This window comes from Myotis daubentonii, chromosome 16 (assembly GCF_963259705.1).
Source record: "Myotis daubentonii chromosome 16, mMyoDau2.1, whole genome shotgun sequence".
In the NCBI taxonomy this organism is placed as follows: Eukaryota; Metazoa; Chordata; class Mammalia; order Chiroptera; family Vespertilionidae; genus Myotis; species Myotis daubentonii.
This window is the reverse complement of record NC_081855.1, coordinates 46,421,922-46,446,524: the sequence shown is the minus strand read 5'-3', so window position 1 is coordinate 46,446,524 and position 24,603 is coordinate 46,421,922. Positions and strand designations below refer to the sequence as shown.

The 24,603-nt window shown below is 42.0% G+C and overlaps 1 protein-coding gene across 4 annotated transcripts in view; it reads right to left on the bottom strand.

Annotated features, from left to right (window-relative positions):
• Positions 1–22,792, bottom strand: part of SPOP (speckle type BTB/POZ protein) — an 81,144-nt gene extending 58,352 nt beyond the window's left edge. For 3 of the 4 annotated variants that reach the window (XM_059670680.1, XM_059670678.1, XM_059670679.1), the window contains exon 1: positions 22,567–22,791. The gene's annotated coding sequence lies outside the window, so the exon portion shown is untranslated. Of the gene's footprint in view, positions 1–22,566 lie in introns of all 4 variants that reach the window. The other variant, XM_059670682.1, reaches the window with a different exon arrangement.
• Between the last annotated feature and the right edge of the window lie 1,811 nt (positions 22,793–24,603).

Genomic DNA, 24,603 nt, shown 5'->3' with positions numbered 1-24,603 from the left:
AAGGTATCCTTTAAGAAGAGGAAGAGGAAGAAAAAGGTAAAGATACAAATTATGAACAACAAATATGCATCTATCAACAAGTGAATCTAAGAATCAAGTGAATAAATAATCTGATGAACAGAATGAACTGTTGATTATAATAGAATCAGGGACATAGAAAGGGAATGGACTGACTATTCTTGGGGGGGAAAGGGGTGTGGGAGATTCGGGAAGAGACTGGACAAAAATCGTGCACCTATGGATGAGGACAGTGGGTGGGGAGTGAGGGTGGAGGGTGGGGCGGGAACTGGGAGGAGGGGAGTTATGGGGGGGAAAAAAGAGGAACAAATGTAATAATCTGAACAATAAAGATTTAATTAAAAAAAAATAAATAAAGCAAGCATGTCAAAAAAAAAAAAAAAGAAATTAGAGTCTATGAATTTTGACAAAATTCACATGTAACCACCACCGCAATCAAAATAATAAAAGTTTTTGTGTGAATTTTAGGACAATAACCACAAATAAGAGTTATCTACAGGGCTTACATCAAGCCCTGGCCTGATTGCTCAGTGGTTAGAATGTTGACCCAAGACTGAAGGGTCTCAGGTTCAAGTCCCAATCAAGGGCACATACCTCGGTTGCAAGTCTGCTCCTGCCCCGGATCAGTGCCAGTGCAGGAGGCAACCAGTAAATGTGTCTCTCTCACATTGATGTTTCTCTCTCTCTCCTCTCCTCCCTCCTTTTCACTCTCTCTAAAAATCAGTGGAAAAAATATCCTCCAGTGAGGATTTAAAATCCTATCTAATAAAAGAGAAACATGGTAATTAGCATACGACTGCTACCCTTCCCATTGGCTAATTAGGGCGATATGCAAATTAACTGCCAGCCAAGATGGCGGCCGGCAGCCAGGCAGCTTGAAACTAACATGAGGCTTGCTTGCTTCAGTGACGGAGGACTCCAACGTTCCCCACCTGCCACTGCAGGCCTCTGAGCTGCAACTCTAAGCAACTATGTAACAAATATAGAAGCTAAACAAAACCCCAGAAACCTGCTTTAGTCCACCGGGCTTCAGCCAGCAGGATCGCAACATTGTAAGCAAAGGCCAGAAACCTACTTTCAGCAGTGGAGGCCTAAGAGCTGGAGCCAAGCCTCAAAGCTAAAGCTGGCCCAGAATAAAAAAAGAAAAAAGAAAAAAAGGAGTGGTTGGGAGCTTCAGTCACCCCCAGCCTGAAAACAGCCCTCAGCCCCTCACCCAGACTGGCCAGGCACCCCAGTGGGGACCCCCACCCTGAAGGGTGTGTGGCCAGCTGCAAACAGCCATCATCCCCTCACCCAGACTGGCCAGGCACCCCAGTGGGGACCCCCACCCTGAAGGATGTGTGACCAGCTGCAAACAGCCATCATCCCCTCCAGGACACCCTTCAGGGCAAACCAGCCGGCCCCCACCCATGCACCAGGCCTCTATGCTATATAGTAAAAGGGTAATATGCCTCCTGGCACCGGGATCAGCGTGACAGGGGGCAGCGCCCAAACCCCCTGATCGCCCTGCGGCTCTGTTTGTGACAGGGGAAGGCGCCACAACCCCCTGATCAGCCCTGCTCTGTGCCTGATAGAGGGGAGCTCTCCAAACCCCTGATCGTCCTGCGGCTCTGTGTGTGACAGGGTGTGGTGCCCCAACCCCCTGATCAGCCCTGCTCTGTGTGTGACAGGGTGTGGCGCCCCAACCCGCCCACACACACACACACAGGCCCTGCTCTGTGTGTGATGGGGTAGAGCCATAACCTCCCCATCGGCCCTGCCCTGAGTGTGAGAGTGGCGGCGCCCCAACCCCCTGATCGGCCCTGCTCTGTGGGTGATAGAGGGCGGCGCCCCAACCCCCTGATCCGCCCTGCTCTGTGCGTGACAGGGGGCAGTGCCCCAACCCCCTGATTGGCCCTGCTCTGTGCGTGACAGGGTACAGAGCCCCAACCCCCCTGATGGGCCCTGCTCTGTGAGCGACAGGGGGCAGCGCCCAACCCCCTAATTGGCCCTGCTCTGTGCGTGACAGGGGGTGGCGCCGCAACCTCCCCATCGACCCTGCCTTGAGTGTGACAGGGGGCAGTGCCCCAACCCCCCAATCGGCCCTACCCTGAGCGTGACTGAGGGTGGCATTGCAACCTCCCGATCCGCCCTGCTCTGTGCACGACAGGGGCAGCGCCCCAACTCCCCAATCGGCCCTGCTCTGAGCCCGACCAGGGGCTGCACCTAGGGATTGGGCCTGCCCTCTGCCACCCAGGAGCAGGCCTAAGTCAGCAGGTCGTTATCTCCCGAGGGGTCCCAGACTGCGAGAGGGCACAGGCCGGGCTGAGGGACCCCCCTCCCCCGCCAAGTGCACAAATTTTTGTGCACTGGGCCTCTAGTAAATAAATAAATAAATAAATAAATAAATAAATAAATAAATAAATAAATAAATATCTTACATTAAAAAATTTCTACCAAATACAAGCAGATAACACAGGACCTAAAAATTTAAACAAGGATTTACTGAAAATAGAGGAATACTGGCCTCTACTTTAACTCCTGCCTTCTAGCCAATCCAAATCACTACAATCACCCCCATTCCTTTAACTCCCATAGCATCAGTTACTATGTACAAGCGTTTCTCTTCTGTACCACAGACTAACTTCCTACTACGAGATATTTCGTGGCTATCTCAAAGGCATATCAAACTCATCAAGTCCAAAATGGAAGCCCATCTCTCTCCACCCCCAAAACTTGTCTTCCATAATCCTACCATTCAACCAAGTACTCAAACTAGAAACCTTAGTGTTAGCCTTAACTCCCCACTCTCCCTCACTACCCCACACCTCTACTTCCTACCCCCCAATTTAGTCAATCACGTCTTGTCAATTTTACCTCAGAAATACATTCCAATAAACCATTCCTCTTGATCCCCACAATCAACAATCAACTTAATCAGTTCAGGACATTAGTACACTGCAGTATTACCTTAATTAATGCAAAACTTTCTTGTTTTATTCCTACAGAGTAAGCTGGTTGTTTTGTTTTTTTTTTTCACTGCAGCATCTTTGCATACAGTGTTTCCTCTACCCAGAATGCCTTTTCTTCATCTTTGTAAACATCTACTCTAATCACTCCAAGTAAAATTAAATGCTTCCTCATCGCTCTCAATGTGTAAATCTCTTGCTTTTGTAATTATTGTCTTATTGAGTGTCCCAGGAGGGCCCTTACCTGTGTTATATTCACCTTGTAAGCCTGGTGTCTAGGCAGTGTCCAGCAAATAATAGATTACCCGTACTTAATAAATGTGTAAAAAATGAGTAAGTGAATGTATCATGACCCAGATAAAATGATTTCCCTTTGCTAAGATTCTATGCTTACCAAGTGATCTTTTGCTTAGTCCAACACAGTAGTTGTATAATTGCAGGCAAGTTACTAAAAAACTCTCTGTGCCTCAAACTCACTACCTGTAAAATACAGGTAGGAATACCTCCCCCATAAGGTTACTGTGAGGAATAATTGAGTTAAATACATGCAAAATACTTAGAGCAGTAAGTGCTCAGTAAACATTACCTATTGTTATTAGTTTTTTAATAATATCCAGTGCTAGGAGGGGACTGTACTGAGCAGACACATGTTTTCTTGGTCATGGAAAAGACCATCCCTCAACATATATGAATAAAGTGATATTCTGGTTTATCCGTCAGCCCCTTGCAGTTTGGTTAGCTACCTTTCCACGAGACCAATCAACTCTGGTGACGATGAAGAAATGGAGTGGATCCTGTATCTTGAAGACCACATTCATCAAATTGACAGCATCCTGAGAGGGCTTGTAAGAAGAGCTAGCTGGTCACCTATAACACCTTACCTAATGTTTTCTCTAAAAGGCAACATTTGGTCAAATATAGTACAGCCCTAACCGGTTTGACTCAGTGGATAGAGGAGCGTCAGCCTGAGGACTGAAAGGTCCCAGGTTCGATTCCGGTCAAGGGCATGTACCTTGGTTGCAGGCACATCCCCAGTAGGGGGTGTGCAGGAGGCAGCTAGTCAATGTTTCTCTCTCATCGATGTTTCTAGCTATCCCTCTCCCTTCCTCTCTGTAAAAAATCAATAAAATATATTTTTAAAATATATATAGTACAATTTAGTGAAAAGAATGTGATGCTATGAGGGAGATGCTTAAAGTATGCCACTAATTAGCTTTGAATATGATTGTGTGCTTTAAAGAGAAAGTCTCTGAGTTTTAAAAAGTACTAGCCAGCTCTCAATTATCCACACTAAAAGAGGTGAAAAATGGCATAATTCAAATTGTATCTGGGCTGAACTAATAATAAAATGTATTTACATAGCCTGGCCATACATTGAAAACATCATGGGAGTGAATTAAACGTAAAAGAAGGAAGCCAGCATGAGATAAATTCCTACAGATAATTTACATGATAATAATTTAAAACTGAGTATTATTATATAATTCCTCTCAACCTCACAGCATCCTCTTGAGGCTCAATCTTAGCTATGGAATTCTTTCAAACGAAAATCTCTAAATGTCACTTCGAAATAAAGGATGAGAAGTGAGTTTTTAAAGGTGAATCAATCTAGACCTCGGAAGCCATGAGAGAATCATCCACTTGAGGACTTTTGCTCCCACAAATGTGGAAATGCATTATTGTGCCTAACTACAGGCCAATTTATTTCATAAAATCAAGGTATTTTTGAAAGATTATGTAACAATTTCAGTGCCAGAAAGTATTTTGGTGACCACCTTGTCTAAACCCTTTAATTTTATAGAAGAAATTGAGATCCACAAAAGTTGCAACATGTCTGTCAAACTACAAAGTAAAATAAATATTTAAGTATTAGGAAGTTCCTATAATTGACATATAGCACTGTTTTAGTTTTAGGTGTAAAATATATGATTTGATATATGTATATAAATTGCAAAATAATTACCACAATAGGTTCAGTTAACATCCATTACCACACATAGTTATAAAAAAACATTTTTTCCTTGTGATAAGAAATTTTAAAGGCTACAGGAAGTTCATTATTTAAATAATTCACTTAAATAAACAAGCTATATTTCATGTAAATAGAGACTTTAATGTATTCAATTTAATTAAACTGGGCCACATCTATATATCTGCTTTATTTTATAGATCCATACTGTACAACTTCAGATGTCCTAATAATAAAATTGGTTCTCTGGGATATCACTTCAATCCTGTACATTCTCTCCACCACACCATAACAACCATCATCTTTTCCCATTAGTCTACTATTTGTGAGCTCATATGTACAACCATGTGTCTTTTATTTTTTCCATGTGTCTTCCTCAAATTTGTTCATACCATTCCTAAAGCCAGGAATGTTCTCCTACCTCCGATTTGAATATCAAGGTCAAGTTGCACCTTGCCCTTGAAGCTTTTCCTAATCACCCCAGTTCACTCTGAATTCCTATAGTACTTATTGTTACTTTCTTGGCAGTTAGTAAATGTTACTTAGAATACCTTACCTGATAATTAACATAGGATGCCCAGTGTATATGTCTTTGTCTATCCCCCAAATTTTCTTTTGGTAGGTCTAATGAGACCTAGGAATAGGTACTTAAAAATCAAAACAAAACAGCTGACAGAAGAATAAAATTTCTTTTTCCCTTTATTAAAATGTCCTTTAATGCTATTTAAATTGCCTTTTAACTATAAAAATACTTAAAGTTGGGAAAACATAGAACATCGCATACCCTTTAACAAAGAAATTCCTGATCAGTATATAATAACTTATTTATAAGGATGTTCATCATAGCATAATTTATATGCAAAACTGGAGAAAAAGGAAGTTCATTAGTAGAGAACTGGCCAAATAAAATATGATGCATCTATACAACAGAATTCTACATAGTTACTTTAAAATATTATTTTTTAGTAACATGAAAGATTTTTATATTTTAACTAGAGGCCCGATGCACGAAATTCGTGCAAGGATAGGATCCCTAGGCCTGGCCAGTGATCTGGGCTGATCTGTTGGGTCCCTTGGCTGGCCTGGAACCTGCAGGCTGGGGGCAGCTCCTGCATTGAGCATCTGCCCCTGGTGGTCAGTGTGTGTCATAGCAACCAGTCGTTCCACTGGTCGTTCCGCTATTCACTCAATTTGCCTATTAGGCTTTTATTATATAGAACTTTTTTCTTTATTTTCTTCTATTTTTTCATTACAGAATAAAAACAATCTTTTATTCTGAAAAAAAAGTGTAGATTTTGAAATTACACACAACTCTTTTTAAGAATTTGTGTGTAGCCCTGACTGGTTTGGCTCAGTGGATAGAGCATCGGCCTGCAGACTCAAGGGTCCCAGGTTCGATTCCAGTCAAGGGCATGTACCTTGGTTGTGGGCACATACCCAGTGGGGAGTGTGCAGGAGGCAGCTGATAGATGTTTCTCTCTCATCAATGTTTCTAACTCTCTATCTATATCCCTTCCCTCTATCTCTATCCCTTGAAAAAGCAATAAAATATATTTTTAAAAAAAGAATTTGTGTGTATTGTGCATTACTCACATTTACTATTATCACCACCACTTAAGAAGTGACACACTAGCTCATGAAGAGCAGTAGTCCCTAATGAAGTATCAAAGTATACATGCAATTAACTTCCCTGCTGTTTTCATGCTGTTTCTTCAAGGAAGAAGTTTCTCAAATAACTGACCAATAACTTTCACTGAAGGAAGTTTCTCATCCTATATAATTAAAGGGTAATATGCAAATCGACCAAACAGTGGAACGACCCGTCACTATGATGCGCACTGACCACCAGGGGGCAGACGCTCAATGCAGGAGCTGTCCCCTGGTGGTCAATGCGCTCCCACAGGGGGAGCACCACTCAGCCAGAAGCTGGGCTGATGGCTGGTAAGTGCAGCGGCCCGCCTCCACGGCAGTGCTAAGGATGTCTGACTGACGGCTCCCTTGTAGGGAGCTGGCTTATGCCATCAGTCAAACATCCCTCAAGGGCTCCAGGACTGCAAAAGGGTGCAAGCCAGGCTGAGGGACCCCTCAACCCCGAAGTGCATGAATGTTGTGCACCGGGTCTCTAGTCTGTATAGAATAGGTTTCCATAAGTGGTGACAGATGGCAGTAAGTCAAATCATCAAGACAAGTTATATTTCAAAGGTCAACCATCACCACCACCACCACACCACCACATCATCAGGCCACCAAGGTATACAGGACAACCACTGTTTGATTTAATATCTCTGGTCAACAGATTTGAGTACTGGGGTAAACTAAGTGTCAATACATGCAAAGTCTAACACTGAGGCACTGTGTGTCTTTGTGTTGACAGGATTTCAACTTCAATGCTCCCACAGACATTCCACTTCAGTTACTCATCCACACTCATACCTTAGCAACGATCTCTTGGAATTTTCTCTACTTTACAGATATCAACTTCTGAATTTTTCCCTCTGAACTCCTATTCCTTCTACCAAAAGGAAGGGAAGAAGGAAAGAGTCAAGATGAAAAAACATCAAGTGCAAAAGCCCAGAAAGAGGACCTAGTTGGGTATATTGGAAGAACGGAGGGAAAGCCAGTGCAGCTTTACATGGTGAATAAAGAAAACACTGTACACGAACAGGCAAGGATCATATATATTTCAGAGGATCTAACAGGTCGTGATAAAGATTTTGGATGTTGTTATTTTCATAAATTTGTCATTCCCATGATTAACAAATTTTATATAAATGAAACCTAAATCTATGTTTCAAACCTCATCTGCTCTTCCAAAACCCAGTGCAATAGATTCAAATTCCTGCCTGCTAGCCAGTCTCTCCTAAGTGTCAATACATGCAAAGTCTAACGTTATCTTTTTTCCAAAACCAGTTCCTCCTGCCTATTTTATATCTGCTAATAGACTGATAATTCGTTCAGACTTGATATCACAAAGCTAACTTTCATTACTTCCTAATGTCCACTGCCACTAGATAAGGGCTCCACAGGTCCTCAAATCTCCAACCTACCCTTTTCTATTTTAGTCCCCTTGCCACTATCCTTGTTCACACTATCACCAATTCATGTTTAAATTACTGGAATAGGCTAACCAGTCATTTCCCCATCAAATTTACCCTATATGATGTCATTTAGTTACTTTTAAGACCACCAATAAGCAGGTAACATATAAATTTATTAACTTAAGTTCTGACTTCAAGCTCCACTCATATCATATTTAACATATTTATACTTAGCTTCATTCACATCTGAAATTTAACATGTCTAAAATTGAACTCCTAATTTCCGATCTTCCCTCCAAATCCCACACCTACTCCTCCTATTCCTCTATCCCCACCCCTATCTTAGTAAGTGGCACCTCTACCCATCCAATTGCTTGAGCCAGAAACCTGGGAATCATCCTTGACACCTTCTTCTCTCTCAACTCCCACATTCAATCTATAATTAAATGAATTATTTCTTTAACACACTTCTCAAATCCATCTACTTCTCTCCATCGCCTATGCCACTGAATCCCACCTGCACCGATTCTTTTTTTTTTTCTTTTAAATATATCTGTATTGATTTTAGAGAGGAAGGGAGAGGGAGAGAGACATAGAAACCTCAATGATGCGAGAGAATCATTGATTCGCTGCCTCCTGCCACTGGGGATTGAGTCTGCAACCCCGGTATGTGCCCCTGACCAGAATCAAACCTGGGACCCTTCAGCAGGCTGACACTCTATCCACTGAGCCAAACCGGCTAGGGCTGCACAGATTCTTATTTAAGGAACAGCAGCCTAGGCATCAAAAATTTTAAAAGCTCCCCAGGTGATTTTAACATGCAGTTAAGGGTGAGAACCACTGCTCTACAGGTTCTGGATTCCCACTAACCTCTCTGACCTAATTTCTACCACTTTCTCCAGCCAACCTGGCCCTCCTCCTGGTCTCTTGAACTTGCAAGACACATACCGACATTCCTCATGGCTTTTGCCCTTGCTATACCCTCTGTATGGGGTTCTAATTCACTCCTTTACCTCCTATAGATATTTACTCAAATATTACAGTGATTTAGTGAGATGGTCCCTGGCCATTGTATCTAAAACTGCAACCCCATCACCACCCCAACATTCCCTATCTCTCTCTCCAGCTTTATTTTTCTCCTTGGGACTTACCACTTTTTAATGTACCATATACTTTATTTATTTTGTTTATATACTTCATGAGAGCAGGTAATTTTATGTTTTGATCCTTAACTATATCCCTAGCACCCAGAATAGCATCTGACATGAGGTAGATAATTAACATTTAACTCCACAGCAAGGCCTTCTCAGATTCCCCCAACTAAATTTAATTTCCCTATTATTCCCCTAATACTAACTTATTCTTTTCCTTCATAACATTTACAGTAATTTGTAATTATGTTTATTTGTTGCAGCTCCTTTCCTAGCCTGTAAATTCTATGAGAATAAGGATATTTGGTTTGGTTCACCATTATATGTATACACCATTCCTTATGATTACGTGGCACAGAGTAACTATTTTAAAAAGTAATCAATGGCCCTACCTAGTCTGGCTCAGTGGATAGAGCATAGGCCTGAGGACTAAAGGGTCCTGGGTTCGATTCCAATCAAGGGCACATGCCTGGGTTGCGGGCCCAATTCCAGTAGGGGGTGTGCAGGAGGCAGCCGGTCAATGATTCTCTCTTATCATTGATGTTTCTCTCTCTCTTTCCCTCTCCCTTCCTCTCTGAAATCAATAAAAATATATTATTTTAAAAAGTAGTCAATGAGTGAATTAATAAATGAATGAGGTCCAACACATTTTCTGAAAGACATCTGATCATGTTATTTTTGTCAACCAAAAACTTTCAAAGTCTCTCCATCACTTACCTTGGTAGAAAACCTTACATGTTCTGGGCCAATTTACTTTCTTGCCTTATTTCCCATTATCCCATATGTCTTTTTGCTTCAGCTATTCTACCCTGTTCATTATTTCTGGTGCACACCCAATACTAACAAACACTGCATTTCCCCACCTCCACATTTTTGTTCAGGACATTCCTTCTGCCTGAATTCCCTTCCCATCTCTGCCAATTAAAATTCCAGCTTTCAAAATACCTATCCTTCAAAACCCAGCTCAAATGCAACCTTCACAAAGACAGCCCTGACTCCCACCCCAACTCTCCCAACTGAATTATCTCTTCCTCTTCTAAACACCAAAATATAATACTGGTTTAAACCCCCTACTCTTTTCAGAACATATCCCTCCCCACCTTTCACAAAATCTTTTCTTTATAGTCACTTAAGAGATTTTTCTTGAAATGAAGTCAGATAACGTCATTACTCCCATCTCTGTCATAAGCATATTTAAATTAGGAAGGAGGGTTCTCTATGACCAAAAGATACAAAGATGGAATGGTCTGCCCTCCAATGCCTTTTCTGAAAAGGCAATATCTTTCCAAATGCAATTTTTGGAGCTCAGATTTCAACTGCTTACAAAAAATGTTATGCTGCCATGTGCTACTATGATGACATAAATTTCATAAGCTATATTAAAATGGTTACCCTCAGATTATCACATACTTGAAAGAATAGCTGGCTGAAAACCTGAATACCTTAAACTCTGCTGTCTGAAAACAATAATTACTAGAAGAACATATCTGTTCAATAAGAAATCCGCAACATTTTATGGTATTTTTAAAAATCCCATTCATTTATACATCATGTTAAGTGACGTTTAGTAACATCCTATTAACCCAGTAGAATTCTACCATGAAACACTTGTTATACCTCAAGTAACATATCTTTGTTTCTCTACCCACACCCACCATAAGGTTGTAGTCCCTAAAGTGCAGTCTGCATATCCCTGGTTGGAGGTCCCTTTCAAGAAGTTGGTGAAATCAAAACTATTTTCATAATACTAAGGCATTGCTTGCCTTTTCATTGTATTGACATTTCCACTGGTGGTATAAAATCAATAATGGGTAAAACTGCTGATGCCTTAGCATAAATCAAGGTAATGACATCAAACTGTACTAAAGTCATGTGTCTTTTACCACTACTTACCGATGATTTTAACAAGTCAATTTCAGCCCTAGCTGGTTTGGCTCAGTGGATAGAGCGTTGCCTGTGGACTGAAGGGTCCTAGGTTTGATTCCAGTTCGGGACGCATGCCCAGGTTGCAGGCTCAATCCCCAGTAGGGGGCGTGCAAGAAGCAGCCGATCAATGATTCTCTCTGATCACTGATGTTTCTATCTCTCTCTCTCTCCCTCTCCCTTCCTCTCTGAAATCAATAAAAATGTATTTAACAAAAAAAAATAAGTAAAAAGTCTATTTCACTTAAGAATGTTCCTGATGAAGCAATAAAAATTATTAATTTAATAATTCTAAAACCTTGAGTATGGGTCTTTATGGGGAGCCAATATAGGGTTAAGCCTCGGACTGACCTGTTGGCAAAGTCACAAACAAGTCTTCTTCCGAGTCTTAAACAACCCAATCCGAGAGGTGGCCACGCCCTGTCATTTAAAAAATAAAAATGGGGGAATTTGCCGGAAGCCAGTCCACCCTTGCTGCTTGACACAGTCGCTGCAGGGAAGAAACATCTGCACAGCTTACGTTTCAAGGGACCTGGTGTATATGGCATATGTTTGCTCCCCCTCTTAGTGCTATGTGTTTTAAACAGGACCACCTCCCCGAGAAAGGTTGTTTCCCCAGGTTAGGGATTAATAGGACTAAGGAAGAGAATAAATCAGTAAATCCCCCCTAGTGTTGCAGAAATACCATGTACTACTTATGAAGAACTTGGACTAAGACTGTTGGCAATGAATTTGGGACTTGTTGGGCCCACATCCCCAGGGGTCTGCCCACCAAGGAAAGCACCAAAGCCTATACCCCTGGAGATCCACCGACACAGGGCAGTCCCAGGGAAGGCAAGCAGCGAGGCTGGGAGGACATAACCTTTACTGGGTAGGATAATCTCCTTCAGTCACTTCCTTGTAGCCTATCAGTAGAGCAGTGACCTTGGAATAGCCCTTGTAATAGAACACAGAGATTAACCTAGACAAGATTAAAATCAACAGAACTAGCCCTAACCGGTTTGGTTCAGGGGATAGAGCCTTGGCCTGCGGACTGAAGGGTCCCAGGTTCGATTCCGGTCAAGGGCATGTACCTTGGTTGTGGGCACATCCCCAATAGGAGGTGTGCAGGAGGCAGTTGATCGATGTTTCTCTCTCATCAACGTTTCTAACTCTCTATTCCTTTCCCTTCCTCTCTGTAAAAAATTCAATAAAATATATTTTTTTTAAAAAAAAATCAACAGAACTAGATAGAGACAGGGTTTTTGGCAAAGGTCAGATAAGAAACAAGGAACTGTAGAACGTTACCCAAAACATACCATGATGTGATTATAGAGGCATGCTTATAGGATCAAATAGTATAAATACAGATGTAATAGGAGAATAAAAAAAGAACCTCACTATGCTGATCAACTGAATGCTGTCTCCATGTCATTCCTTCTTCGCCGACTCCGTCGACACCTTTGGGAACCCCTGGACCTGCTGGGGCTGGACCCCAACAGGTCTTTTAAAAATTGTGTGATGAAATGAGTATGCAAAAAGCACTTCTACAGGATACTCAAGTATAATGGTTGTCTCAAGGAAAAGCACTTGTGACTCTGAGTTTTAAGTTGAACTAACTGCTTTTTTCACAGAACACTACTTTTACTTGGAACAAAGCACAAACTGTGGTTATTCAGACATGACTATGTAGCAGACATTTTCTTGAAAATGAAGCGAGTCTGTCACTTCAAAAAAAACTGACAGTACTTGTTGCCAATGATAAAATCAGAACTTTTAATCAAGAATTAGAATTTTGGAAATCGTGTAGCTGCTTGACAGATTCCAATAACTTTCCTGATGAGAAGAATGATGATATTAACTAATGTGGTTTTTAAATATGGCACTATAAAATGTGTCATTTGAAAGATCTGCTTAACTCAATGAACCAGTATTTCCCAAACAACCAATGCATGATGATATAAAATCATACATAGGTAAAAGAGCCATTCAAAGTGCAAGACAGACCAATGGATTTTAATGTAACAGTAACATCAATATTAGTTCAGATTCCACACTACAACGTTTAGGAAAATACCAACTGTAAAATTTGGTGTAGTACATAGAAGAACATGCACTGCACAATTGTCTAAAAATACTCCTTTTTCCAACTACCTCTTTCATTCTTTTTTTTAACTCTCACCTGAGGATATTTTTCCCATTGATTTTTTAGACAGAGTGGAGCACGAGGGAGGAGGGGAAGAGAGAGAGAAAGAGTCATTGATTGGTTGCCTCCCACATGCACACCGGGGGCCAGGGAAGGCCAGGGCTGGGGATCCAACCTGAAACTGAGGTACTGTCCTTGACTGGGAATCAAACCCACTACCCTTCCATCCACAGGCTGACACTCTAATCATTGAGCAAAACTGGCCAGGGCTTTTTTTTTTAATCCTCACCCAAAGATATATTTTTATTAAAAGAGAGAAAGGATGGGAAAGCAGGGGAGGGCAGGGAGGGAGGACAAGGGGAAGAAAGAGAGAGAAAACATGGATGTGAGAAACATGGATGCATCACCTCCCATATGCTACCTGACTGGGGATCAAACACACAATGTAGGTATGCGCCCTGACTAGGAATCCAACACACAACCCTTTGATGTATGGAATGACGCTCCAACCAACAAAGCCACCCGGCCAGGGTCCAACTACATCTTTTGAGGCCATATTTTCTTCATATACTTTAACCAAAACAATCTATTATATCAGATTGAATATAGAAGTAGATATGAGAATTTAGTTGTCTTCTATTAAGTGGATATTTAGATTTGCAAAAATGTTTTTAAAAATGCCACTCTTCTCACTAATTTTTTAAAAATATATATTGTATTGATTTTTTACAGAGAGGAAGGGAGAGGGAAATCGAACCTGGGACCCTTCAGTCCGCAGACCGACACTCTATCCACTGAGCCAAACCAGTTAGGGCCTCACTAGTTTTTTTAAAGTTACTTTATAAAAATATATTATTTATGTTAACATGATATAGGTGTGTTTTTTAAAGCAATCATATTTCTAAAAATGTTTTCCCATTTTGTTTTCTAATTTGGTCAATATCAACAGATATACACTATACAAACAAAAGTTCTTTGGGGTCCTCAATAATTTTCAGAGTATACCTGGTAAAGAGTCCTGAGATCAAAAAGTTTGAGAACCACTGCTTTAAAATAATCTTCCTTTTATTCAAGCCACTTCCAACATTGCTGTTTATACCAAATCTCCCTTCCCCCGTCCTCAACCACAGTTGAACCTGGGAAAGATATCTGGCCCAAGGGAAATCAAGCCTTAGACTGACCAAATCAGATATCACTCAGGAATCTGAATTAAGCCTCATGGATACTGAGATCTATTTATGGTGGAACACTAGACTGCTAAAGTCCATGGAATTGTTTTTGTTCCAGCCCTTGCTGAAGTCTGGTTGTTCAGCTTTTCCTTAAGTTCTATGACAGCTACTTCCTTTTGATACATCTTTTATATGAGCTATTTTAAATAAGTTTCTTTTCCTCCATTTGAAAGATCAGATCCCCTCAAATGAAAATCATTCCCCCAAAAAACCTAAAAATTAAATGGAAATTATAGGCTCATTCACAAGAGACAAACTTAATGATCAGCTGCTAGATAAGGGAGGTTTGATTTCTTTTCTTTATTGAAGAAAGCCATTCTATATATCACGATACCTTAGACAGCATATGGCTTCATTAAAATATACCAATCCGACAGGGTTTTTCAGGGAGGTTGATAAACAGAAAAAGAACAAGGTTAGTGAGACTTGTCCTACCCAATATGAATTATTACAAAGCTATGATAATTAAGACATGCAAACAGACTCATGGTACAGGGTAGAGAATGCAGGTACAAACACTCATGTTTTGTAGAAACATAAAAATGGTAAGGGACAGACATGAATATTTAATAAATGATGCTGGGGCAGCGGGTTATCCTTATGGAAAGAAAACTAAATTCCAACTTCAGGCTTATTCTTATGGGGGAAAAATTAGATCCCTATTTCACACCAAATATCAAAATAAATTCTAGGTAGAATAGAGACCTAAATGTGAAAAGCAAAACTTTTAAAGCTTTTAGAAGAAAATATGGTATGTAACTATTACCTCAGTATAGAGGAGGAGTCCTTCATTCAGATAAAAAAAAACCACACACTACAAAAGAGGAACATAATAAATCTAACTCTGTTAAAGATTAAAGTTTAGTTTCATTAAAAGAATAAAGTTAAACAAAAACAAATTAAAACACACCCATTAAGAGGACCACTATTAAAAAACAACAACACAGAAAATAACATGTTGGGGAGGATGTAGAGAAATTGGAATCCTTGTGTATTATTGGTAGGAATGTGAAATAGAGCAGCCACTACATTAAACAACATGGGAGTTCCTCAAAAAAATTTAAAAAAGAGAATTACCATATGATTCAGCACTTCCACTTCTGAGTATACTAGTATATCCAAAAGAATTGAAAGCAGGGTCTCAAAGAGATATGTTTACACCTTTATTATTCACAACAGCCAAAAGGTGGAAGCAATCCAAGTGTCCACTGACATATGAATAAACAAAATGTGGTATACACATACAATGAAATAGTATTCAGCTTTAAAGAGGAAGGAAATTCTAACACATGCTACAACATGGACATTATGCTAAGTGAAAGAAGTCACATACAATCGGGCAAATACTGCATGATTTCACTCATATATGACATAACTAAAGTAGTCAAAATCACAGAAACAGTAAGTAGTACCTGTTTCTAAACACCAATTAAGAATTACATAAATCTCAAATTAAGGAGATGAATGATTACATATACATTTTCTCTTACAAATAAATAAATAAGACAGACAGATGGAAGGAATCAGAGGCTTTCAGAAAAGTACTGCAAGTCCTTCTTTGATGTAGCTGGTGCCACAGCAAGAAGATTTATGACAACAGCTTCTTAGAAAGAAACAGACAAGAAAAAAGGTCCTCATGTTAAATAAGGGCTAATGACTGAATGTGTAATCCCCACTCTGAGGTCTGCATCTAGCTCTCTCAAAGTGGCATGACCAGCTTTGCCACAGAGAGGAGGTAGGCAACTCCTGCTCTATTAAAACATGACCATAGCTGCAGGAATGAAGGCCTAAGCAATTCCTAAAGAGGCTATACTCTAGAATATTTTTACCTATAATGTGAGCTTATCGAAAACAAAAGTGAAACAAACCAGTGGATCTTAGCAAATGTGTCAGCATAGCCTTTCAGAGTGATTCACCATGCCTGAAAACAAACACAAGAAACAGGTGTGCTTCCCTGAATACACAGCCAGAATTTAATATGGGGCCAGTATTGTTTTATAAAACCAGGTTGAGACTAACCTTATAAAATCTGAAAGTAAATATGACAAGATGGTGAAAAGAAAAATGGACTTCAGATAAATATCAGAATACTGTTACTGTCATTTGAGTAATTTGAAATCAGTTTACTCAAATAAGATTACTCAAAATACCACTACATCGTAAGAGTCCAATAAAACATTTTCTGCTAAGGCAGGAATTAGTCCAGCCCTTAAAACCAGCTTTAGAATGCAGTTCCACTGTGTCTTTCATTTGTATTAACCTTCATTAGTGTGATGGAGTTCCAGAAAACACTGAATGCACCAACATTTCTCCTGAGTCTACGGTACACAATAGAAATCCATAGGATTCAGCACTGTTCCAGAGCCTGAGTTAAGACAGCTAGATATTATAGTTCATGGCCTATCTGAAAATTTACCCTAATTAAGAACAATTTGTCTCACTCCTTTTTTATTATGAAAATCTAGTAATAATGAAAAAAATATGCTACTACAGCATAATCTTACATAACACTCCAAATGTGTGGAGAAATGCACATAAACAAAGAAAAAAGAGGAAAGACAAATATATACTTGTGCACACACACAAAGATGTTTTTATATAACAATCAAATATCCACATCTCTCGGAAAGCTTATAAACACAATTTCAGTCTCTAAATTTCATTTTGTGTACCTTTCATCTCAGAAAAGACGCAAGGCTACTCATGAGAGAAGAAAATCCCCAGTCTCTTCTACAGCTAGCCTTATATTAAGGGCGGGAGTGGGGGGTGGGGGAGGTATGGGGAGTGGGGGAGTGTAAGGAAGCAATACTCTATTCTGCTGGAGATACTACCTGTCTTTCAGAGCATTCAAGACAAGGAATCTGTGAGGTCTAAGATCCAGAATCCAGCAATGCCAGTGGCACTGAAATGAGTCAAACACTAGGTGCATTGTATTAAAATAAAGACATTTCTATTTTTTAGAATTTGGTTCCAGAAGCTCCATAGGGAGATGAACAACGTAATTTATTAAAAGGAAAGAAAATGTGAAACATACACACATATACACACACACATACACACACACAGGCAAAGATTCCACATCTGGGACAGGAAAATACAGAGTGAGCCAGGAACTTCTTGTACTAGAAGGCAAGGAAGTGCTCATAAACCAAGCTTAAAGGGCTCCCACTGGCCAAATATGGGACATCTTGAACATCCAAGAAAAGTGATTTTTGGTAAAACATAGAGTAAATTAAAATTCATAAGTTTACAATAATACTAAAACAGAAAGCAAGAAAAAGAAATAATTTGCCACCATTAGCGGTGGTTATTATATCGTCTCCTTACTCAAAAAAAATTGTTAAAGGGAAAATTAAGAACTCACCTGAACTTTTTGGTAGAAATTATAATCTATTCCTGATGAGGGAAAGTTACAAAATATTGGGGGAATGAGAATTAGAAAATTACCATTTTGCATCAAACCAATAACTGGCAAGGATCATCATCATTAGATGAAAGGATGCTGGAGAAATATAATATGGTGCCAAAGTGTCACCACTCTACAGATTACTTGCTAATTACAAAGAAAAAAAAGTCTTTACAATGGAAACACAAGGTATTTATCATCTTTAAAAATGATCAAACTCAGCATCATTACCCCAGTGCAGTGGTGGCGAACCTTTTGAGCTCGGCGTGTCAGTATTTTGAAAAACCCTAACTTAACTCTGGTGCCGGGTCACATATAGAAATTTTTTGATATTTGCAACCATCGTAAAACAAAGACATATTTTTGATATTTATTTTATATATTTAAATGCCATTTAACCAAGAAAAATCAACCAAAAAAAATGAGTTCGCGTGTCAGAGGTATCATAGGGTCACCATCACTGCAGTGGGACATTACAACATTACGTTTCTCTTATTGTGATGCAAAATGAAGCACAGAGCAACACCTATGAAGTAATTCTTCTCATGTGGCTTCTACAGGATGTCCCCAAAAAATGTATAAACACTTTGAATAATTATAAAGGCAGTCTTTATTAAAATACATTTCATTTTCAAAACTGAACTAACAGCTGTTAAAGTGTGTATGCATTTTGGGGGGATACCCTGTATATAAACTGTTCTAAATTTTAAAAGAGATTAAAGACATGTTTGCAGGAAAAATAATACAAATAACTAAAAGGTTCATCTTCAAGATAACTAGGAAAATCTGAATATGAATTGAATATTAGATGGTATTAGGAAATTACCATTAATTGCCTAAACTGTGGCAATTGGCAATGTATTTTAAGAACAATTAAGTAAAACAATGTATTTTAAGAAGCATCTCACATATTTAAAGTATTAAGGTGTTAAGTCTGCAATATAACAATGTGTATATATATAAACATACATACACATATATAAAGCAAATACAGCAAAATGTGAACAACTGTGGAATCTAGGAGATAACTGTACTGGTCTTTCAATTTTTCTATATGTTTAAATTTTTCACTTAAACAGTTGTAAAAAGGCAGGGGGTAGGGACTCAAAATGCACTTCTTCCAGGAAGTCACCTCAAATTAACTCTTCGTAAACCTTTAATCCTTATTTACAAAGTCCTCTCAGCATAAAACGCAATATATTAATGTTCCCTTATTATTTCATATGTTCAGTAGATTTAGTTTTCCAACAAGACTGTAAGCTCCTTCAGGAACAGATCTTTTCATTCTTTTCTATTTCCTCACAGCTCATAGTCAAGTATTCCGCAATCAACAGGCTTTTAAAAAGTACTACTGCCAATATTCTGCATAGGTGCTCAGTAAAGCACCTCAAGTGAGTTAGCATTTCAATTCCTCAACAGAATGGCAATTCACTTGTATAAACTGTTTTTGAATCACAGCTATCAAAAGATTTTAAACCCTCACTTATGGGCTTATAGAACTTCACCTAGAAAAACTGGCATCTCAAAGTTAAAGAAACTAGAATACAGGTTTTACATGTCTTCCTAACACTGTCATGGGTTTGCTGTGTTATCCAGGCATATGCCTTTTTCCCATGACATTATTCTTCAGTTGAACAATATATTCTACCACCACCCGCATCTGCAAAGCAGAGACAGTATTTATCCACAACTCCTGGATGTAATGAAGCTTAACAAGCTACATAATTAACTTTAAAATCTTAAATAAAAGACTGCACATAGATTTTTACAAATAATTTTAAATCCTCACCCGAGCACATGCTTATTGATTTGAGAGAGAGAGAGAGAGAGAGAGAGAGAGAGAGAGAGAGAGAGAGAGAGAGAGAGAGAAGGAGAAGAGAGAGAGAGAGAAACATTAAAAGGCTGCCTTCCTGCAGGCACCCCAACCGGGGCTGGACCCACAACCTAGGTATGTGACAGGGAATCAAACCCACAACCCACAACCTTTCCAAGTACAGGATGACACTCCAACCAACTGAGCCACATGCCAGGGCTAGATAAAAAATTCTGACAATACAGTGTTGATGAGGAAAGAGGCAGACTCATACTCTGCTAGCAGGAATATAAATCCATACAACCTTTATGGAAAGCACTTCCACTATGAATTTACCCAAGACACCCATGTACATAAAATCTACATGTAAGAAATTAATTGAAGCTCTGGAAATAACCTAAGTATCCAATAAAAACAGCTGGATGAATTATGGTACATCTATACAATGGAATACCTACCAGCTTTCAAAAAGAGGTACTCTATGTACTGTATTAACTGATGGCCAAGATATATTAAATGAAAATGCAAATTACAGAATAATGGGTATAGTTTCTTACCCTGTGCATAAAACAACAATTAACAAAAGCACCAAAGAATATGTAGTTGTATACGCTTGTAAAAGCACTATCTCTGAAAGGGTAAATAAGATACAGGTTACAACAATTTCCTTTGGGGAGGGTAACTAGATGGATGAAAGGAGGATAGTACAAAAGAGATTTTTCACTCTCTCTGTGTACCTTTTAAATTTTGTTTTATAAGTATGTACATGTTACCCATTTTAAAGAGTTATTTTTTTAAACATGGCTCTGCACCAGTAAGAATTATCTAATGATACTCATCTTAATCCTAAAAGCATATTATGCCTTAGTATCATAACAATTTTAAATGAGGCTTCAAATTGAACCAGGTGAAATGTTTCCACATAAAAACAAAGCATTCTAAAAGACAGAGGCCTGCAGAGAAAAGAAATGGACAGTGATTACCTCAATAGTTTCACTTCAAGGTTTTAGCCCAGAACCTGATCAAAGTCTGGACAGAGATAGCATTAATCATCTTCAAGTACCAAACTAACCACTATGAAGAGCTCTAAAAGGAGAAGTCACTAAAGTACCAAGTGGACACCAACCACCCCCACCCTAAGCGGGGGTTGTCACAATAATTTAGCACTCCTCATATTCACATAAGGGGGAAAAAAGATGAGTTTCCACCTCTTTCCCAGGGCAAGGATAACATATGCCCCCAAATTCCTATGTTTCTTCTGTGTCATCTCTTGGCTCCACTGCAACCACATGGCAACAGAAAACAGTACAAAAGACAGCTGAACCATACAAAGGCCAGAGTTAAATGAGGAAGTGAAAAAAGAATGTATACTTTAAAGCCCAAGAACATAAGGTCCTACATTTAAAAATGGCAGCCGAAAAAGCCTTGAGCAAAGAATACCAAAGAAAGAACACAAAGGGAAAAGAACAGAAAAGAAGGCTTACTAATCTACCCCATTCCCAATTATTCACACAGGTGACATGGTTGGCAAAGATAACTGAAAAACACAAAAAATACGCCCCTCCCCCACCTCAAGCCCCGTGCCCAACAATTTAGTTATTCATTTCAGTGCTTTTCAGCACACCTTCAATTTGTAAGAGTTTATCATTCCCTCACCCTGTTCCGATGGCAGAGGTAAGAAACAGCAAAGTATGCAAAAGAGTGGCAACACGGGAAGAAATTACAGGACCATGGATAATCGCCAACTGAAAACCCAGGGCCTAGATCACTGAAATATTCCTGTACTTTGAAGTTCCTAGTTTTAAATTGCTGTGTGTTATGTGCACTCTCGTTACTTAGAGTTAAAACCTGCCCTGGGTAAGATACCATCCACCAGTAGTTTCAGATTGCTTTTGTTTTCATGTGACCTTCCCAGAGCATCAATAATGTACAGCTAAAACGAAAGTGCTAAGGAAGATCTTCTTTTACAAAGAAAGAGGTAAATAGGTCACACAAATAAGAAGGCTGGAGAGGAGAGAACCTTGATATCTTGATTTACAACTACTCCTCTAAGCCTTACATTGTGTGTTCTTTATCTACACCTTAACTAGTTCTGTGAAGATAACTAGGAATTTTGCTAAAAGGAAACCCCCTCTTGCTTTCTTTTTTATGACCCTGAGTCCTCCTCTGAAAGCCTTCCAAAATCCCCTGCCATAATAATTGAATGGGTTTGGGCACCTACTTATTCCAAAATTCAGGGGATGTTTGCGTGAAAGGTACAGCAAGGGAGTAAAGTATGGGAGTAAAGAAAAGCAATGCTAGAACCAGAAGTTGTAGTCACAGTTTCAAAAGAAGGGTCAGCGCGGGGCACGTTGGCTCTGGGAAGCGTTTGTAGCCTGTGAGTCACTTAGGCAACCCCGGATGCAAACAGTGCTTTGTCAATAAGCCCCTCGGATCACGGAAATTCTCCCTCTGGGACAAGAGCAACAGGCTGGCTATCTGGCAGCAAGTCTCGCCCGCAGCCTGGGAAGAAGGCGGGCGCGTGGTCAAGGGGCTCTTTTATCCCGCAGGTCCCTGCAACACAGTGGTGCGCATGCGCCCGGAGGGCAGCGAACAAGCACCCCGAGCTCCTTCGCGCTCGCGCATGCGCAGTCACCCATCTCGCCGCAGGCGACAGCTCTCTATTTGGCAAGGGGGATGGGACTGGGAAAATTATGTGGGGGGGCTGAAGGCAGGGGGCGCGTTTGTGTCTCCTGAATGCTTCGAATTGGGAGAAGGAACGGTTGATGAGGCTCTGGCATTTACAAGCCACGTAACCCGGGATGTGGGATATGGGGCAGCGAAGAGTATATGTGTGGCGGGAGGAGGGGGGTGGCGGGGGGAGTAGGGGTCAGTCACCTCTTAAGGGAGGCGCCCCCCACTCCGACAGGACAACCCTCTCCCTCGACTCTCCTCCCCCCCACTCACCTCAGAGCGGCGGCGACAGCTGCTGGTCCCCGTCCCCCTGCGCTCGCCTCATACTGTCCGCAACATCCGGGACCTGCGGGACCGCCGATACACAAATACACACACACACTCGGAACGCGCACACTCACACACTCACACACTCACACACACACACACCCGGACACACACCGGCCGGGGCGTCGTGGCGTCAGCACGTCAACGCAGCGAGCGCGCACCCGCCGAGCCCCACCCCGCGCGGCCTCTCCACGCTACTCCCCTCCCTGGGTTCTCCGGTCCCGCCTCCCGCTCCCTCAAGGCTCCGCCTACTTGCCCCTGCGCGCATGCGCCCCGGGGGTCTCCGGGCCGGGGATCCGAAGAGAAGTAGGGGCCTCAGAAGAAAGAGGCGGGAACTGAAGGGGGTCGCGTGCAGGGCCCCCGCGGGCTACGCCGAGGTGCGAGGACCAACTGGAGGCGCACCGAGGGGAGGGCGGGGTGGGCCGCGTAACAATAACGGCATTTCACAGCAGCATCTTATATTTGCGAGTCATTTATGAATTACCAATGGCTTTTCCTTGCATTGCCTGTTTTTTTCCTAACCAGCTGTCAGAATGTTTTTCAGACTTTAAGATAATGCTGGAGACCCTTGTCAGTAACTTCACATTGAGCATTTGGAAGCAAAAACTTAGAAGGACCACTTTGGGGGACGGCGGGGGAGCCTGTCGGCGGCTTCCCTGGAAGGAGCTGACCCGGCGACACGCTGCTGCCGCGGGTCCTGGGTCCCAGGGATCAATGGCTCCTGCGTATGTGAAAGAAAAAAGTCTGTGTCTGGGTCCTGCAAGGAAAAAAAAAAGAAGTCACCTCCCGGTTACAGTCCTGGCGTCAGTGATGGGATAGCCGTCATTGCTACAATTCTTTAAACTTTAAAAATTATTCTTACCGAATCGAGCCAAACAACCCAGAGCAGGCACCGGCTCCTTCACATACACGCAGATGAGACCGTCATGCACACCCGCACGCAGAGCCGGGGCGGCACGGACCTGTGGATCCGGGGTGACGGCGTGTGGGTCCCGGGGGACGGCGTGTGGATCCCGGGGGTGACGGCGTGTAGATCCCGGAGGGATGGCGTGTGGATCCCGGGGGGATGGCGTGTGGGTCCCGGAGGTGACGGCGTGTGGATCCCGGGGGGATAGCGTGTGGGTCCCGGGGGTGACGGCGTGTAGATCCCGGAGGGATGGCGTGTGGATCCCGGGGGGATGGCGTGTGGGTCCCGGGGGGATGGCGTGTGGGTCCCGGGGGTGACGGCGTGTGGATCCCGGGGGGATAGCGTGTGGGTCCCGGAGGGATGGCGTGTGGATCCCGGGGGTGACGGCGTGTGGATCCCGGAGGGATGGCGTGTGGATCCCGGGGGTGACGGCGTGTGGATCCCGGGGGGATAGCGTGTGGGTCCCGGGGGACGGCGTGTGGATCCGAGGGGACGGCGTGTGGATCTGGGGTGACGGCTTCGGGAAGCCCTGTGGCCGGGGGACCCAGGTGGCGGGCGGGGGTCCTGAGCAAAGCCCCGGAGTTCGGGGTTCGGGGTTCGGGGAGAAGCCCCTGACAGCCCCAGGCTGCCTTCCACCTTCCAGAACGCACGCAGTCCCTGTCCCCCCACAGCTCAGCGTGTTCCAGGAGCCACGGACGCAGCAGCCGGACGCCTCGAGCTCGCCCGGCCGAGTTGCAGTGACCCTGGTGCCTGGAGGTCGCCCGGCCGAGTTGCAGTGACCCTGGTCAAGAGGTGGGGATCCTCCTCCGACAAGGGTGTGGCATTACCAGGCGGGCCCCTCCTGACACAGAAAGAGCTTTGTCACCTCTCAGGCTGGTGCCGGGAAACTTTCCCCTTCGATTTCACTCCACGTCATCACCAACAGTCATCCCTTTGGCTGGAGCCAGCCCGGGTTTCAGTCCTTGTGACAGTTCACAGGGCCCCACAGGTCGCCCGGGAACCGGGATCAGTGACGGTTCAGTCTCCACTTGAGATGGCACAGGACGGCAGCGAAGAAAGAAAAGGAGGCCTGCACT